General features: G+C 40.7%; 1 pseudogene; it reads right to left on the reverse strand.

Moving 5' to 3' along the window:
- Positions 1-432: 432 nt before the first annotated feature.
- LOC116755014 lies at positions 433-5134 on the reverse strand (annotated as a pseudogene).
- Positions 5135-19256: the final 14122 nt, after the last annotated feature.

Genomic DNA, 19256 nt, shown 5'->3' on the forward strand with positions numbered 1-19256 from the left:
ACCACAACTAGAGAAAGCCCACACACAGCAAAGAAGACCCAATGAAGGAAGGAAGGAAGGAAGGACCTACAGAAACTACCCAGAAGAAAGAGAAGAATCAAGGCACAGCTATACGAAAAAACAACAAAACACAAAGGAAGACATCAAGAGAGAAAAAGGTAGACAAAATAATTAAAAGACTAACAAAAAGGGGGGAGTGGGGGTTTAAAAACTGTGCAACATTGACAAAAGGACCAAGATAGTCAAGGCCCAGGAAGGGATAGCCCCAAGGACCTGGGGTGTCTCTTCTCCCGAGGCCAGAAGCAGCAGCAGGGTGGAAAATGGGGGTCCCCCTACCCCCTGCATGGCCCAGTGCATGGGCCTCTCTAGGTGGGGTGGTACCCCAAGGAAGAGGCCTCAGTAGTGTGTGCTTATCATGCAGCCTGGATGCCCCTACCACTCACTCCACTGCAGAAGGAGATAGAGTGACAGCAACTCAGGAGCATCCTCCCCATTGCTGAGGCTGTAACCCACTTGCTAAGAATGGCCAATTGCCACAGTGCCCTTGGTCTCGCTCCAGCGTGCTCTGGATCTCCTTCAGGACCCTCTCATCACTGAGCAGAGCATGCTCCATCTCAGGCTAACCTCCTCTCCTCTCCATCACCTTGGCTGAGCTCCTGGCTCCACCCAAGGCCTTCTCAGGGCCCAATCCATTGCGGGGGCAGCTGTAGTTCTTTGCTTCTGCTGAATCCACCAGACACTGGGGCTCAACCAGCCACTTGGTGGAGAGAGAGGAGTGCTCAAATTTGGAGGGTGAGATCAGGTAGAAACCTTGGCCATTTTTGGTGAAGATGCAGAAAGCAATGCTGCTGACATCCACTTAGCAGAAGTAGCTATAATGAACCTGGGGCTTGAGCAGGGGCAGTGAGACCACCTGGACATCACCCACGTTGGTGATGACAGCCAGGTGATGTTCCCTATAGTCCTCAGCTCGACAGCTGTGGAAGCAGGCCACAGTGACTCACTGCACCCGCAAGCCCTCTAGGGTGGTTAGCTTCAGCTTCAGCCTGGCACTGACCTTGGGCAGCGTGAAACACCTTGAACTGTTCTTCTGACCCAATGAACAGCTGGTGGCTTCCCTGAATGTCCAGGCTCTTTGACAGGTCATGGGCCACTTCCAGGGACTTGAGAAAGGGCACACTCTGTCCGTCCAGTACCAGGATGCCCACCAGGCATCAGCTGGATCTCCTTGGCCTGCTCCGCTCACACCGGCTCATCCATTCTGTGCTCCTCGGGTGTCATGCACAAGGCAAAGGCAAAGACGGTACTACCATTGGTGCCAGCCCACAGCAAGAGGCAGAGGCGAGAGTTGTCCCTCAGGTAGATGTCAGTGAAGTAGAGGGTCCGGACTAAGCCCATGAAGGTGTCTGCTGCCGAGTGGGCCTCCATCTTGCACTGCACGGGCGCCAGCTCCATGTTCTGCATGTGGGTCTGCTCTGCCTGGTGCTCCCCTCCTGCACATCTCCTGGAGGGCCAGCGGGCCACTGCTACCTTTTGGACACCCGGCTGCAAAGTGTCCAGCGGAAGGACTGGCACAGAGAGGTCTTTAGGGACTTCACATGGGACAGTGGGCCCTCCAAGGCTAGCTGATCACTGAGGTGTGTGCACTTGACAAAGACCTGCTGCTACTGCCGTTGGTCAAAGAGGCTGAAGCCGTGGCTGGTGCCGAAGGCCACGAAGTGCCACTGGGAGTGCAGGGCCAAGAAGGTGACCACAACCAGGGGCTGGCACTGCACCAATACGAAGGGCTGAAAGCCAGGCTCAAAGCGCACAGGCCCCGGGCAGGCACACAGGCGTTCCTGCCCCTTCCAGCGGTAGCCTTCCTGGTCCTGCAGCAGGTCAGCCTCCACCTGCTCCATGGAATGCTCCACCTCCTCATCATTTAGCTCCAGCACCCTCACCTGCCCTGCCGTGGTGGCCACAACCAGGTAGCCACTGTATTTGCAGAGGAAAATCTTCTGGATGCCCAGCTGAAGATCGTCACTGTGGGGGTCAAAGGAGCCCACCTTACAGAGCAGGGACCACTCATCCTCGCCCTGGGCAGTGAGGTTCTCACTGGGGTCTGTGTTGGTGAGGAACACCTGTACAGTGCTGAGTTTGTAGAGCAGAAGCAAGCACATGCCACAGGCATCCCAGAACCTCACCATGCTGTCCTCATGCCCCGTGAGTTATGGGCCACTCCACGGTGGAGAAGTGTGTGTTCTGCCAGCTGCCAGCAGTGATGATGTGCTCTCACAGCTTCAGGAGGATGTTGGAGACTTGGTGGGAGCAGGTGATGGCAGAGCAGTTCAGGGAGGCCAGGTAGGGAGGCTAAATCTGCAGCCAACCGGCCGTCTGCAGGTGAATCACCACCAGCTCCTCCTCAGCCAACACCACCTGAGTGTAGGGGTCATCAAAGGCAGCCGCACAGTCCATCTCAATGAGAAGAGTAAAGTCGACGACTCGGGAGATGAAGTCAGAGGCTGTCTGCTGGCTGTTGTGGACCACCGAGATGCAGTGGCAGTCCCCATAGCCAGCCCACAGCATGCCACACTTGAAGATGGTGAAGGGCAACCCCTGCTTGGTGGTCAGCCAGAAGATGTTGGTAATAGCTTTGCAAGGAAAAGGACCAAAAGGCACACAGCTGTGCAGGGGCTCTGGCTGCTGGGTATCACCGGACATGGGCCACTGGCAGTAGCTGCTGTCAGAATGGCAGCTATCAGATGACCATCCCACTGCCAGCAGATATTCTCCTGTTGCTGGCTGCTGAGGAAATGACAGAGCACGTGGCTGCCCTGCAGGTCCCAGATGACGATGAGCTCCCAGCTGTAGCGAATGAGGATCTGGCTGGGGTGCCAAGGATGCTCCTGCAGAGCCTCCACCACCTCAAACACCCACCGGTGGAGGGCCTCCTCTGGAAACTATGTTCATAGCAGCACTATTTACAATAGCCAAGACATGGAAACAACCTAAATGTCCATCGACAGATGAATGGATAAAGAAGATGTGATATGTGTGTATATATGTATATATACACACAGTGGAATATTACTCAACCATTAAAAAGAATGAAATAATGCCATCTGCAGCAACATGAATGGACCTAGAGATTATCATACTAAGTGAAGTAAGTCAGAAAAAGACAAATGCCATATTATATCACTTATATGTGGAATCTAAAACAGGACACAAATGAACATATCTATGGAACAGAAAGAGACTCACAGACATAGAGAACAAACTTGTGGTTGCCAAGAGGGAGGGGGGATGTGGGAGGGAAGTATTGGGAATTTGGGATTAGCAGATGCAAACTATTATATAAAGGATGGATAAACAACAAGGTCCTACTGTATAGCACAGGGAACTATATTCAATATCCTGTGATTAAACCATAACGGAAAAAAATATGAAAAATATATATATGTATAATTGAGTCACAATGCTGTATAGGAGAAATTAACACAACATTGTAAATCAACTATACTTCAATAAAAGGTTTTTAAAAAGAAAAAACATAGAATAGAAAATATCAAAGTATATCTCCCATAATACCAATAAGTGTTATTTTATGACACTTGTTTCAGTTATGAGTATAGGCGCACACAAATGACATGGTGGGTTACAATGTTAACCATATTGATACTTGTTACTGTGAGTCACAGTATAAAATGGGGTTTTTTTTCATGGTATAAAATGTTTGAAAGCTACTGCTCTCTGGTACCTAACCTAGAGGGATGCCTAATACTCTATGAATGCTTACTGAATTGAACAAACTGAGTATTATGATACATTTATTACAACTTCAAAGCTTCCACTTTAAAAGAATATAAAGTATAATGGCTATTGGAACAAAAGTAAATGGATTCTGGGCTATGTGAAGCTATAGGGGACAGGGTGGAGGAGGAGTAGAGAGGGATCCGAATACTTCCTGTTATATTTCAACAGACTTTCTCCCCAATAACTAAAATGTGTCTATATTTAAGGAAGATTAAATACAATTTTGGCTAAGTTCACTTTGGAAAGCTTTTCTTGTTCACTGAAATCACCTCACAATTATAAAGTTCTACATCTTTAAAATATCTGGTATAGGTAATTCCACCATGATTCACCAAAGGATCTTTCAGAGCAAAAAGCAAACAAAAAACAAAAACCTAACAAGACAATGAACTCAATGGTAACAGTAAATCTTTTTGTCAGTAATTAACATTAAATGAAAAAATATTAAACTCTTTAGTCAAAAGACAGAGTGGCTGAACGAATTAAAAAAACAAGACTCAACTATATGCTGTCTAAAAAGGACACACATGGGCTTCCCTGGTGGCGCAGTGGTTGAGAATCTGCCTGCCAATGCAGGGGACACGGGTTCGAGCCCTGGTCCGGGAAGATCGCACATGCTGCAGAGCAACTAGGCCCGTGAGCCACAACTACTGAGCCTGCGCATCTGGAGCCTGTGCTCCGCCACAAGAGAGGCTGCGATAGTGAGAGGCTCGCGCACTGTGACGAAGAGTGGCCCCCGCTTGCCGCAACTGAAGAAAGCCCTCGCACAGAAACGAAGACCCAACACAGCCAAAAATAAATAAATGAATAAAATAAAATAAAGTAAAAAATAAAAAGGACACACAGGTTGAAAGTGAAGGGATGGAAAAAGATATTCCATGGAAATAGTAACCAAAATAGAGCAGGGTTGGCTATACTTATATCACACAAAATAGATTATAAGTCAAAAATTGTCATAAGAGACAGAAGGACATTATACTGATAAAAGTGCCAATCTACCAACAAGATATAAGAATTATATATATTACACACATCAGAGCACCTAAATATATAAAGCAAACATTGATAGTTTGAAGGGAGAAATAAACAATATAAGACAAGACAATAATGGTAAGAGACTCCACTCTCAGTAATGGATAGAACATCCAGACAGAAGATCAAAAAGGAAACAGAGGACTTGAACAAAACTATAGACTAAATGGACCTAACAGACATACAGCGTAAGTCCCCTACATACAAACCTTCGAGTTGTGAACTTTCGAAGATGGGAACGTGTGTTCGCATGTCCAATCACGTAAATTAGTTCACTTGTCTGGCGTACATTGTCACGTGCATGCATCCTCCACAAGTAGTTGTGCTTCTGTGTACTTTACTGTACAGTACTGTACAGAGTACAGTAGTATAGTATCTTTATTTCAGCTAGATCTGCAAGAGGACGACTTCATTGAACTCCTTGCTGTGCAACATGAGGAGATTACTAATGAAGACCTGATGGAACTGGAGGCCCAGAGAAAGGACGAAGCGAGACAAGAGAAAGAAGAAGTAACTGAAGAACCAAAGAGATTCACGATGCAGGAAATGGCAAGGGGATTTTCTTTATTTGAGGAGGCACTGTTAGTTTTTGAGGCATAGGACCGGAACATAGAACAGTACACGAAGGTTGCAGCAGCCATTCAGAATGCAATCCAGTGCTACCATGTCATCTATGATGGGAAAAAAAGAGCTACCACCCAGACATCACTGGTTCATTTTTTCAAGAGGGTAGACAGAATTAATTCCAGCAAGGAACCAGAACCTGTGCCATCGTCAGGTGTGAGTGAAAACTGCAGCTTGCCCTCTGTCTCCTATTGTTGTTGATCCTTCAGCTCTACCATCTCCCACCTCCTCTCCCTCCTCCAGTCAGTAACTCTTCTTGCCTGTTCACTCAACGCCAGCCCCTGTATGCCAGCTGTTGTACTGTATACTGTACTTTTCAAGGTACTGTACTGTAAGATTAAAAATGTCTTCATTACTTTTTGTTTATGCATTATATGTGTGAAAAGTATTATAAACCTATTACAGTACAGTACTATATAGCTGATTGTATTAGCTGGGTGCCTAGGCTAACTTTGTTGGACTTACAAACAAATTGGACTTACAAATGTGCTCTCAGAACAGAACTCGTTTGTATGTAGGGGACTTACTGTATAGAACATTCCACCCAACAGCAGCAGAACACATTCTTCTCAAGTGCACATGGAACATTCTCCAGGATAGCTCACATTTAGGTTACAAAACAAGTCTTAACAAATTTAAGAAGATTGGAATTATACCAAATATCTTTTCTGACCACAATGGAATGAAACTAGCAGTCAATAGTAGACAAAAAACTGGAAAAATTAACAAATGTGGAAATTAAACAACAATAATCTTGAACAACAATTTGATTTAAAAGGAAATTTGAAAATACCTTGAGATAAACAAAAACACAACATATCAAAACATATGAGATTCAACAAAAGCAGTACTAAGAGGGAAGTTTATTGTCATAAATGTTTCATTAAAAAAGAAAAAAAATCTCAAACAACCTAACTTTACACTCCAAGAAGCTAGAAATAGAATAAATTAAGCCTACAGTTATAAAAAAGATGGGAATAAGAAAGATCAGAACATAAGTAAGTGAAATAGAAAAACAAGTGAAAAAAAACAATGAAACTAAGAGCTGATATTTTGAAAAGATAAATAAAATTGACAAACTCTTAGAAAGACTAAGAAAAAAAGAGGTTACAAAATAAAATGAAAGAGAAGACATTAAAAACGATGCCACAGAAATTTAAAAGATCATAAGTGACCAGTATGAACAATTATACACCAACGAACTGGATAATCTGGAAATAATGGATAAATTCCTAGAAACATACAACCTACCAAGACCTAATCATAAAGAAAAACAAAGTCTAGGGAGTTCCCTGGTGGCCTAGTGGTTAGGATTCTGGGCTTTCACTGCTATGGCCTGGGATCAGTCCCTGGTCAGGGAACTGAGATCCCACAACCTGCATGGCACAGCCAAAAAAAAAAAGTCTCAACAGACCTATAACTTGTATGAAGGTTGAATCAATAATCAAAAATCTCCCAAGGAAGAAAAGCCCAGGACCAGATGGCTTCACTAATGAATTCTACCAAACACTTTAAAAGAATTAATGCCAATCTGTCTCAAGTTCTTCCAAAAACTTGAAGAGAAGTATACACTTCCAAATTCATTTATGAAGTCAGCATTATCCTGATACCAAAGCCAGAAAAAGACACTACAAGAAAAGAAAACTACAGGCCAATATCCCAGATGAATACAAATGCAAAAAAAACCAAAAAACAAAATACCAGCAAACCAAATTCAACAGCTTTTTTTAAAAGGACTGTAGATCATGACCAAGTGGGATTTATCCCTGGGATGCAAAGATGTTGGTTCAACGTATACAAATCAATAAATGTGATACACCACAATACCAGAATATAGAATAAAAATTACACAATCATCTCAATAGATGAACAAAAAGCATTTGACAAAATTCAAATACCCTTTTATGATAAAAACTCTCAAAAAACTAGGAATATAAGGAAATTACCTCAACATAATAAAAGCCATATATGACAAGCCCACAGCTAACCTCACACTAAATGGTAAAAAATTGAAAGCTTTTCCTTTAATATTAGTAACAGACAAGGATAACTGCTCTTGCTACTTCTATTTAACATAGTACTAAAAATTATAGCTAGAACACTTAGGCAAGAAAAAGAAATAAAAGGCATCCAAATTGGAAAGAAAGAAGTAAAGCTTTCCATGTTTGCAAATGACAATATCTTATATATAGAAAAAAGACTACACCAAGAAACTGTTAGAACTAATAAATTCAGTAAATTTGCAGGATACAAAATCAACATACAAAGATCAGTTGTATTTCTATATACTAACACTGAACTATCTGAAAAGAAAATTAAAGAAACAATCTCGTTCATAATAGCACAAAAAACAACAGCATATTTAGGAATAAATTTAAACAAGGATGGGAAAGACCCATGCACTGAAAACTATAAGACGTTGATAAAGACACAAACAAATGGAAAGATATCCCATATTCATGGATTGAAGAATTAATATTGTTAAAATGTCCATACTACCCAAATTGATCTACAGATTCTATGTAACCCCTATCAAAATTCCAACAGCATTTTTCACAGAAGTAGAAAAAGCAATCCTAAAACTCATATGGAAACACCAAAGAACCTGAATAGATAAAGCAATCTTGCAAAACTGGAGGCACTCCACTTCCTGATTTCGAAATATATTACAGAGCTTCAATAGTCAAAACAGTACTGTACTGGCATAAAGACAGAGATTTGGACCAATGGAACAGACTAGAGAGCCCAGAAATAAACATATGCATACATGGTCAACTGATCTTTGACAAAAGTGCAAAGAATACACAATGGGGAAAGGATAATCTCTTCAATAAATGGTGTTGGGAAAACTGAATATCTATATGCTAAAGAATGAAATAATACCCTTATCTTATACCATACACAGAAATCAACTCAAAATGGATTAACATTTAAAGAATTCTGAAAGTGTAAATCTCCTAGAAGAAAATGTTGGGGAAAAGCTTCATTGGTCTTGAATATGATTTTTTTGTATATGACAACAACAGCCCAGGCAACAAAAGCAAAACAGTCAACTGGGACTACATCAAACTAAAAAGCTCCTTTATAGCAACAGAAACAACAGAGTGAAAAGGCAATTTATGGACTCAGAGAAAATAGTTGAAAACTATATAACTTATAAGGGGTTAATATCCAAAATATGTAAGGAAGTCCTACAATTCAACAGCCAAAAACCAAAACCTGATTTTAAAGTGAGCTAAGGACTTGAATAGGCATCTCTCCAAAGCAGACATATAAATGGCTATCAGGTATACGAAAAAATGCTTCGGGGCTTCACTGGTGGCGCAGTGGTTGAGAATCTGCCTGCTAATGCAGGGGACACGGGTTCGAGCCCTGGTCTGGGAGGATCCCACATGCCACGGAGCAACTAGGCCCGTGAGCCACAACTACTGAGCCTGCGCGTCTGGAGCCTGTGCTCCGCAACAAGAGAGGCCGCGACAGTGAAAGGCCCGCGCACTGCGATGAAGAGTGGCCCCTGCTTGCCACAACTAGAGAAAGCCCTCGCACAGAAACGAAGACCCAACACAGCAAAACTAAATAAATTAATAAACTCCTACCCCCAACGTCTTCTTAAAAAAAAAATGCTCCACAGTCTATAACCATCAGGGAAATACAAATCAAATCAAAGCCGCAATGAAATATCACCTCACTCCTGTAAGGATGGTTATTATTTAAAAAAAAAAAAGGAAAAGACCACAAGTGTTGGTTAGGATGTGGAGAAATTGGAACCCTTGTGCACTGTTGGTGGGAAAGCAAAATAGTGTAGCCACTATGGTTAACAGTATAGAGGTTCCTCAAAAAATTAAAAACAACTACTGGGACTTCCCCGGTGGTCTGGTGGTTAAGAATCTGCATTTCCAATGCAGGGGGCATGGGTTAGATCCCTGGTCGAGGAACTAAGATCCCGCATGCTGTGCGGTGTAGCCAAAAAATAAAAATAAAAATAGAACTACCGTATGACCAAGCAATCCCAGTTCTAGGTATTTATCCAAAAGAATTGAAACTAGGATCTCAAAGAAATCTCCCATGTTCATTACACTCCATTACAGCACCAGTCACAATAGCCAAGACGTGAAAAAGCATGAATGTCTATCAACAGATGAATAAAGTCATAGTGGTATACACATACAATGGATTATTATTTAGCCTTTAAAAAGAAGGAAACTCTGCAATATGTGACAACATGGATGAACCCTGAAGATATTATCCTAAGCAAAATAAACCAGTCACAGAAAGGCAAATATTGCATGATTTCACTTATACAAGGTATCTAAAATAGTCCAGTTCATAGAATCAAAATGTGTAATGGTGGTTTCCAGGAGCCAGAGAGAGGGGTTGTGTGAATTATTAATCAATAGGCATAAAGTTTCAGTTAAGCAAGATGAATAAGCTCTAGAGATCTGCGCTACAACACTGTATCTATCCTATAGTCAACAATACTGTATTGTATACTTAAAAAACTACTAAGAGGATAAATCTCATGCTAAGTGTTCTTATTAAAATTAAACTCTGAAATGGGTTAAAATCAATGTGTTGACAGGACTGTGTTCCTTTCTGAGGCTCTGTAGGATAATTTGTTTCTTGCCTTTTCCACTCTCTAGAGGCCTTCCACATTCCTTGGCTTATTGCCCTCTTTTTTCATCTTCAGAGCCATCACCATCGGACTAAGTCTTTCTCACACTGCCAGCTCTCTGGTTCTTTGTTATGCCTCTCTCTTCAATTTATATAAATTATAATTACATTGGGACCATATGGATAATCTAGGATAATCTCTCTACACATGGCAGAGTGAATAATGTCCTCCAAAGATATCCAAGCCTGAGTTCCTGGAACCTATGATTGCTACCATATATGGAAAAAGGGACTTTTGCATATGTAATTAAATTAAGGATTTTGAAATGGGGAGATTATCCTAGATTATCTGGGTGAACTCTAAATATACTTGCAAGTGTTCTTATAATAGGGAGATTGAGGGAGATTTCATGAAAGAGAGGTGAAGGAGATATGACAGAAGCAGAGATTAGAGAGATATGCTTCAAAGATAAAGGAAGGGGCCCCAAACCAAGGAATACAAGTGGACACTAGAAGATGAAAAAAACAAGAAAAGGGACTTTCCATTCAGAGACTCCAGAAAAAAATCAGCCCTGAAAACATTTTGACTTTAGCCCAGTGAAAACTGATGTTGGCTTTCTGACATCCAGAAATGTAAGAGAATAAATGTGTGTTGTTTTAAGCAACAGAACTTGTAGCAACAATAGGAAACTAATATACCATCATCTCAAGGTCTGTTGATTACCAACCTTAATTCCATCTGAAACCTTCATTCCATTTTGAATTTAATATAGTCACAGTTTCCAGGAATTAGGACATGGACATCTTGGGGGTAAGGGCATTATACTGCCTACCACAACTTCACACACAGTGAAAGTCCAGGTGAACAAAATATGTCAATGTCAAACATTAACAGAAAATGTAGGAGAATGTGTTCATAATCTTGGGTGTGTAAAAGGCCTTAAGACAACAAAGTTGTTAAGACATCTTTTTAAAAAAATGATACATTTGCTTCCATCAAAGTTTTAAAATTCTGTAAGCTAAATAATATGATATATAAAGTAATAATACAAGCAACAAGCTGGCAGAAAACATTTATAACATATATAACCAAGCATTAATAGCCCATTTTATACTAGTAAAAAATAGAAAATGACTTAAGTTTCCATCATTAGGGGAATGATTAACTAAATCGTACATTTATCCATACAATAGGTTACCTACAGTAGTTTAAAAGAATGAGGGAGAATCTTTCTGATTCCTTGCAAAAATCTCCAAGACATATTGATATTTTAGACAGTTATAGAACAGCATGTACTGTGTGATGCTATTTTAAGGGGGAAAACAACATGCACCAAACAAAGTCATGAAGTATTTCCCCCAACTTTATGAGGATATCAGCAATTACCTCTGGGGAAAAGAGTAGCAGCAAAGGGAAACATTAATTCTGTTCTATATCTTTTGAATGCAGACACATTCATGTATAAACTGCATAATATTTTTTAAAGCACAGTTTTGTCTTGCTCATCACTGTACCCAAGCAGCCTGCACAGTACTTGATATGTAATGTTTGTTTAGTGAATGAAATCCAAAGGGATGGGACTTATTGCTAATGCTAAATCCCGTGCTGGTTAGAAAATGCCCTGGTTGTACCTAAATTCTTTCTGCTTCAAGCCCCGTTTGGTCTTCCTTTGGGAACTGCTTTGGGGAAACTGGAAGCCTGAGCCAGAAGTGTATGCATGCGTGCACGTGCTAGCATGTATAATAATTTATGTTCTTTATGTTTAATCCAGACAACAAGCCTGCAAAGTAGTCACCCTCACACCCATTTTACAAATGAGGAAATTAAGGCTTAGATAAGGGACTAACTGAATGACTTACCCTGGAGTTTTCTTTTTTCTCTTCCTGTAAATGCAATTTTGACAGTTGCAGAATTCTTACAAAACAGAATGTGGTCAGTTCAAGAAACAACTTCCTTCTACCAGTACTTGACTTGCTTTATTAGTTATTTGTTTTACTAGTATTAGATAGTTCATACATTTGCTTTTAAAACTGGCAGTAAATTGTATTCAGTACATCTACTTCCCTCCCTTGAGACAATAGTCAACAACTTTTTGTGTGTCTTTCCAGAAATATTCTATGTACATACAAGCACACATACAAATATTTCTAAAGTTTAATTTGAAGCATTTTACATACATTATCCAGTACCTCTCTTATTTCACTCAACAATGTATCTTGGAAATCATTACATATTTGCTAGATCTGCTACATTCTGGACCATAGCTGTACATGATTAATTTTAGAGAAACCTCAAGTTTAATTAATCCCTCCTCATTTATGGCCACTGAAATTGTCTCATATCTTGTTATTACAAAGTTACAGTGGCTATGGTTATACATCGGCCATTTTGCACATGTGCAAATGTATCTGCAGAATAATTTCTAGAGGAGCAATTGCTGAATAAAATAGATGTCCCTTAAAATTTTTCATGGATATTGACAATTTTCCTCTGTAGATGTTATATAATTTCACTCTCCCCAAGTAATGTTTATTCGTACCCCACCTCCAACACTTGGTAACATTTTCTTATACAAGAGGGAAAAGACAGAAAAAAGAAAAGAAAAAATCTATTTCATTTGCATTTGACACCCAAAGGTAGTTTCTTCAACCTTGCCCACGGGCAAGTTGCAGTTCCATCAACCCCCAATCTCCTGCAACTGTACTACTTTTCAACTGAAACTGTGAAAACCATTCCCCTCTCTTTTACTTTATACGTGATTGATCTACTTCATGTAGGACTCAGCAAGGAAATTATTAATTCTGCTCTTCTATTTAAAAGATATCACTCCTTTCAAACTGATCGACCCCTCACAATCCTAGGTCACTTTCTGAGGGCACTTTCCAGAAATTTCCACCTTTGGTTCTGTGGTGTAGCTACTGCCTCCTCCTGAGAACTATTTACTTGAGGTACTTTTCCTGGCAAAAAAGAAACACACTGTCCCCATTTCTTTCTTCCCCCCACTTTCATCAATCTCATCTCAAGTGTTTTCCTGAGGAAAACACTTTATTTCATTACTATTTAGCTTTGTGCAAACTAGTTTCCCCAGTTCCCCAACTACAAAGATAGACTCCTTGATTTCTAAGGCCAAATCTATTTTTTCTTACTATTCCTATACAAAGCTCGAAAATATGGCAACTGATAAAAAAACATTTTACATATTAAAATAGCTTTAAAATGATATAGCAACTAATAGTAACTTAGAGGTTAGCAGGTAGAAGGATCCTGAGATGTACTTCCTGGTTTGCTAACTTCAAATTTTATCTGTGACAACAGTTTTCTCACCTGAGTTATTAACAACAACAACAACAACAAAAATCATTTCATTATATGATTTATAGTAGGGAGCACTATTTCTCTCTCTCTCCTCACCTCCAATAAAGAAAAAATACTATCACTAGCTTTTTCTGGGTAGAGTTAACATGTTGATTTGTTCTCTTATTCACTACAAAAATCTTTCTGGCAATCTTTACCAAATCAAAGCTATTTGGCTTGGTTGGAAAACAGATGTGATTTCAGTCCATTAAGAAATTTGTCTTTGTATGAGGGGAAAGATTTTCTCAGAAGGTAACTAGAACAGAACATTGGTAGATTCATGAACAGTACCAGTACTTTCTGTTTTGTTTTTATCTTTCCTTAGAGATGGTGAGTCCTGTAGTCCTACTGCCTGGCACGGTGCCTGGCATACAAGAGGTGCTCAATAATTATCTCTTGAGTCAATTAATGAATAAGATTACTTACGGAGAAAGAACTCCTCACATTCTTCCCCCTCAGCTCTCACATATCTTTTTCTAGTAAACTGGAGTGCAAACAGGGTCGGGGGGAGCTCCATTATCCACCTGAATGGAGACAGAGGTTAGGGAATGATTATTCTGTTTGCTCATAAATACCTTAAAGATATTAATAAACAGAGGAGATAACTTAAATAATTTCAGGTAGCAGTCCACAGGCAGAAAACGTAAATGCAGACTTGTTCCTTGGCTGCGATCCCTCAAGAGAAACAATTCTCTAACAGCAAGCCGTCTACAGACAGAACTGGGGCAACACCCGATGATTTAGTCAGCTATTTAAAGAAAAAGACTATTGAGATTTCAGAAAACAGACTAAATTATTGTAAGACAGTTCACTCAAAGAAAAGTTCAAATAGAAAAAAAATGGAATAATAATATTCACTTTAAAATATGTATGTTTGCTTATCGCGCGAACGTTATTGCTTAAATCCGGTACGTGAGTTCTGGGAGGAGGTGCTTCCTTTCCCGCCGGCCGCCCGGCCTACGCGGGCACCTGGGAGACGCGGCCGAATCCAGGACTACTCTCTGGGGCCTCGGGCTCCCAGGTCGCTGCACCCGGCGCGCTCCCCACTGAAGCTAGAAAAATGCCTCAGTCCGGCAGTACCTTTTTTTCTTTCCTCCACGGCTGATTGGCTCCGAAGTTTCGTCCGTTATTACGGGAAAGCCCCGGCCTCCGACCTCCGAGCCGAGCTGCGGTCCCGCAGTCTCCCCTCCGGCCTCAGGGCCCCAGCCGTCTAGCTTAGAACCCCTCCCTCTTTCCTCTTCTTCGCTCCCTTTCTCTCACCCTCCTCGCTCTCTCTTTTCTTTATTTGTTTTTTAAACCAGAGAAAGCCGCCGAGTTTCTCGGCCTGCTCTCCGGGGGCCCCGGCCCAGCCCCGCGCGTTTCACTTCCACGTCGCTCCGGCGGCGCAAGCGGCCGGCCGGGCCGGCGCTTTGCGTGCTCTGGAGAGGCGCACGTGCACGCTCTGCTCTGCGAGCGCAGGTTCGAGCGGAGCTCTGGTTGGCCGGAGGCCCTTGGGGCTTACAAGTGAGCGTCCGTGCTGCCCTTGAGGCGCTCCAGCCTGCTGACTGCGTGTGAGGAATCTCCAAAGGAGAAGAGCAGGGTGTGCGTGCGTGCGTGCGTGCGTCTAAGAAAGTTGAGGAAAGAAGAGCCAGCTCTTAACAGTACAAAAAAGAGAAAGGGGGGAGGTGGAGAAAATTTGGAGGGGAGTAGCTGACTGTTAGAGGGGGCTTCAGAGAAGTAGTGGGGGACAGGTAACCCAGAAAGTGGGAAGGCGGGGCATGGAAGACTTGCGTTCCAGTCACAGAGTATGTATGGAGGAAGGAACTTGGCACATCAGAGGCATTTTGCCATTCTGCTCGAAAGCAAAACAAAACAAAAATTAGAAGGGACGTCAATGGAAATGGCAGAATAGGAAGCTGCACGGGCCCATCCCTACACAGAAACCCCAAAAAGATAAGTGTCAGAATTGACTTTGTGGGAACTCTGGGAAATAGCTGAGCGTTTGTAGCATCCAAGTGAGTCCTCAATCAAGAAAAAGATGACTTAAACACAGCATAATGGGGACATTACTAGCGAATTTAAGGGAATAAAAAGGATTATGAGAGAAAACTCTGAACAGTGTACACTAACAAGTTAGGTAACCTAGATAAAATGGGCAAATTCCTAGAAACACACAGACCACCAAAACTGATTCAAAAAAAAAAAAAAGGAAATCTGAACAGCCTTAAAACAAGAGATTGAATCAGTAGTTTAAAAAACAAAACAAACAAAAAACCCTTCTGGCAAAGAAAAGTCCAGAGCCAGATAAGATGGCTTCACTAGTGAATTGCATCAAACTTTTAAGGAACAATTAACACTAATCCTTTTCAAACTCTTCTAAGAATAGAAAAGCAGTGAACACTTCTTAACTCATTTGATGGGGCCAGCATTACCTGATGCCAAAACCAGAGACATCACAAGAAAAGAAAATTTCAGACCAATATCCCCTATGAATATAGATGCAAAAAATCCTCAATAAAATCCTTGCAAACCAAATCCAGCAAAATGTTAAAAGAATTACACACCATGACTAAATGATATTTATCTCAGGAGGGATTCAACATACAAAAATCAATCAATGTAATATACAGTATTAATAGAATGAAGGAAAAACGTGACCATCTCAACCGATGCAGAAGAATAATTTGACAAAATCCAACACTTTTTCAGGATAAAAACATTCAACAAACTAGGAATAAAGAGAACTTCCTCAATCTGATTAAGGGCATTTATGAAAAAAAAAACTACAACTAACATCAATAGTGAAAGACTGAAAGATTTCCGCCTAAGGTCAGGAACAACAACAACAAAAAGAATGCCTGCTTTTGCTTCTTCTATTCAAAATTGTATAAGCAGCATTGTCCTGAAAGTTCTAACTTGAGCAATAAGGCAAGAAAAAAGAAATAAGAGGCACCCTGGTGGTCCAGTGGGTAAGACTCTGCACTCCCAATGCAGGGGGCCTGGGTTTGATCCCTGGTCAGGGAACTAGATCCCACATGCCACAACTAAGGAGCCCACGTGCCACAACTGGGACCTGGTGCAGCCTAAATACATAAATAAATAAGTATTAAGGAAAAAAAAGAAACAAGAGGCATCCAAATTAGAAAGAAACAAGTAAAACTACCCCTCTTTGCAGCTGACATGATCTTATAAAGAAAATCATAAAGAATCCACAAAAAACTATTAGGGCTAATAAACAAATTCAGTGAAACTTCAGGATAAAAGATCAACACATGAAAATTAATTGTATTTCTAAACACTAGCAATGAACAATCCAGATAGGAATCTGAGAAAATTCAATTCTCAGTACCATCAAAAAGAATAAAATACTTAGAAATAAATTTAACCAAATAGGTGCAATACATGTACACTGAAAACTATAAAACATTGTTGAATTAAAGAAGACCTAAATGAATGGAAAGACATCCTGTGTTCATGAATTAGAAGACTTAATAGTGTCAAGATGGCAAAAGTACCTAAAGTAATCTACATATCCAGTGCAATCCTTATGAAAATCCCAATGGCCTTTTTTTGGTAAATGAAAAACCTGATCCTGAAACTTACATGAAATTGCAAGGGAACCCAGATACAAACTTGAAACAGGTCAACATTATTTTGAAAAGAAAAACAGAAATGGAATACTCACACCCCCCAATTTCAAAACATACTGCAAACTACAGTAATCAAAGCAGTGTGGAACAGACATTAAAAATACACATATATCTCAGTGGAATATGATTGAGAATCCAGAAATAAACCAATACATCTATACTCAATCGATTTTTGACAAGAATCCCAAGCCATTCAACTGACAAAGAACAGTCTCATTAACAAATGGTGATAGGACAACTGGAGGTCCACTTGCAAGGGAAGGTAGAACCCTACCTTACACCATATGCAAAAAAAGACATCGAAATGCATCAAAGAGTTAAGTGTGAGCTATAAAACTCTAAGAGTCACGGAAGAAAACATAGAGGTAAATCTTCAGCAAGGACCTACTATATAGCAAAGGGAACTCTGCTCAATATTATGTGACAACCTAAACAGGAAAAGAATTTGAAAAAGAATAGATACATGTATATGTATAACTGAATCACTTTGCTGTACACCTGAAACTAACACAACATTGTTAATCAACTCTACTTCAATATAAAATACAAAGTTAAAAAAAATAAAACATAGAGGTAAATCTTTGTGACCTTGGATTTGGTAATGGAGTCTTGGATATGACACCAAAAGCATAAGCAACAAACAAAAAAAACAAAATTAATTAGGCTTCATCAAAACTAAAATCTTTTGTGCATAAAAGGACACTCTCAGGACTTCCCTGGTGGTGCAGTGGATAAGACTCCACGCTCCCAATGCCGGGGGCTCGGGGTTTGATCACTGGTCAGGGAACTAGATCCCACATGCATGCCTCAACTAAGAGTTTGCATGACACAACTAAGGAGCCCATGTGCCGCAAGTAAGGAGCCCACTTGCTGCAACTAAGGGGACTGCTACAACTAAGGAGCCCCCCTGCAGCAATTAAGACCTGGCACGACCAAATAAATAAATAAATAAATATTTTTTAAATAAAAAGGACACTATCAGTAAAGTGAAATTACAGCAGATACAATGAAAGAAAATATTTATAAATCATATGTTTGATAAGGATCTAGTATCTATAATATACAAAGATTTCATACAACTTAACAGCAAAAAGAAAAGCAACCCAGTTTTTAAATGGACAAAGGACTTGGAGAGACATTTCTCCTAAGAAAATATACAAATTACCAATAAACACATGAAAAGATATTCAACATCTGTAGTCATTAAGGAAATGTAAATCAAACCCACAACGAGTTACCACTTCATACCCACTAGGATGGCTTCTAAAAAAAAAAAAAAACAACAGAAAATAAGAAGTGCTATTGAGGATGTGGAGATATTGCAATTCTTGTACATTGCTGGTAGGAATGTTTAATAGTGCAGCTGCTGTGGAAAACAGTTTGGCAGTTCCACAAAAAGTTTAACATATTATTATATGACCTAGCAATTCCACTCCTAGGTATATATCCCCGAAATTGAAAACAAGTATTCAAAAAAATACTGGTATACAAACGTTCACAGCACTATTCACAAAAGCCAAAAGGTAGAAACAACCCAAACGTTCATTACCAGATGACAAGATAAACAATGGAATATTATTCGGCCATAAGAAGGAGTGCTACATGCTACAACATGGATAAACCTCAAAAAAAAGTAGGCTAAGTGAAAGAAGACAGACACAAAAGGCAACATATTGTATGATTCCACTTACCATCAAGTGTCCAGAATAGGTAAATCCATAGAGACAATAGATTAGTGGTTGCCAGGGTCTGGGGACAGGGAGGATCTAATGAATATGCTTAATGGGTATGGGGTCGCCTTTGGGGATGATGAAAATGTTTTGGAACTAGATAAATGGCGATGGTTGCACAACATTGTGAGTGTACTAATGCCACTGAATTATACCCTTTAAAATTGTTAATCTTGTGTGAATTTCACCTCAATAAGCAACGGAGACTGAGGCAGCCCCAGCTGAAGTTGGAGCTACGTTCTACAACATCCCTGCTCTGGCAAAGAACCGCGGAGCTGCTTTTGTCTTGGGTGGCAGTCAGAGCCACAACCTCACAGCCCGCCGCTGTCGAATTCCGGGGCGCTGGGCCGGCCTGGAGGACGAGCTCACGCAGGCCCCAGCGGGATGCAGAACTCTGCGCGTGGTTGTGGGTCACGTTCTGCAGGCTCCGCCACCTATTATTGGCTGTGACGCTTTGTACAAAATACCCAAAACCTTACT

Source organism: Phocoena sinus, chromosome 6, assembly GCF_008692025.1.
Source record: "Phocoena sinus isolate mPhoSin1 chromosome 6, mPhoSin1.pri, whole genome shotgun sequence".
NCBI classification, from domain to species: Eukaryota; Metazoa; Chordata; class Mammalia; order Artiodactyla; family Phocoenidae; genus Phocoena; species Phocoena sinus.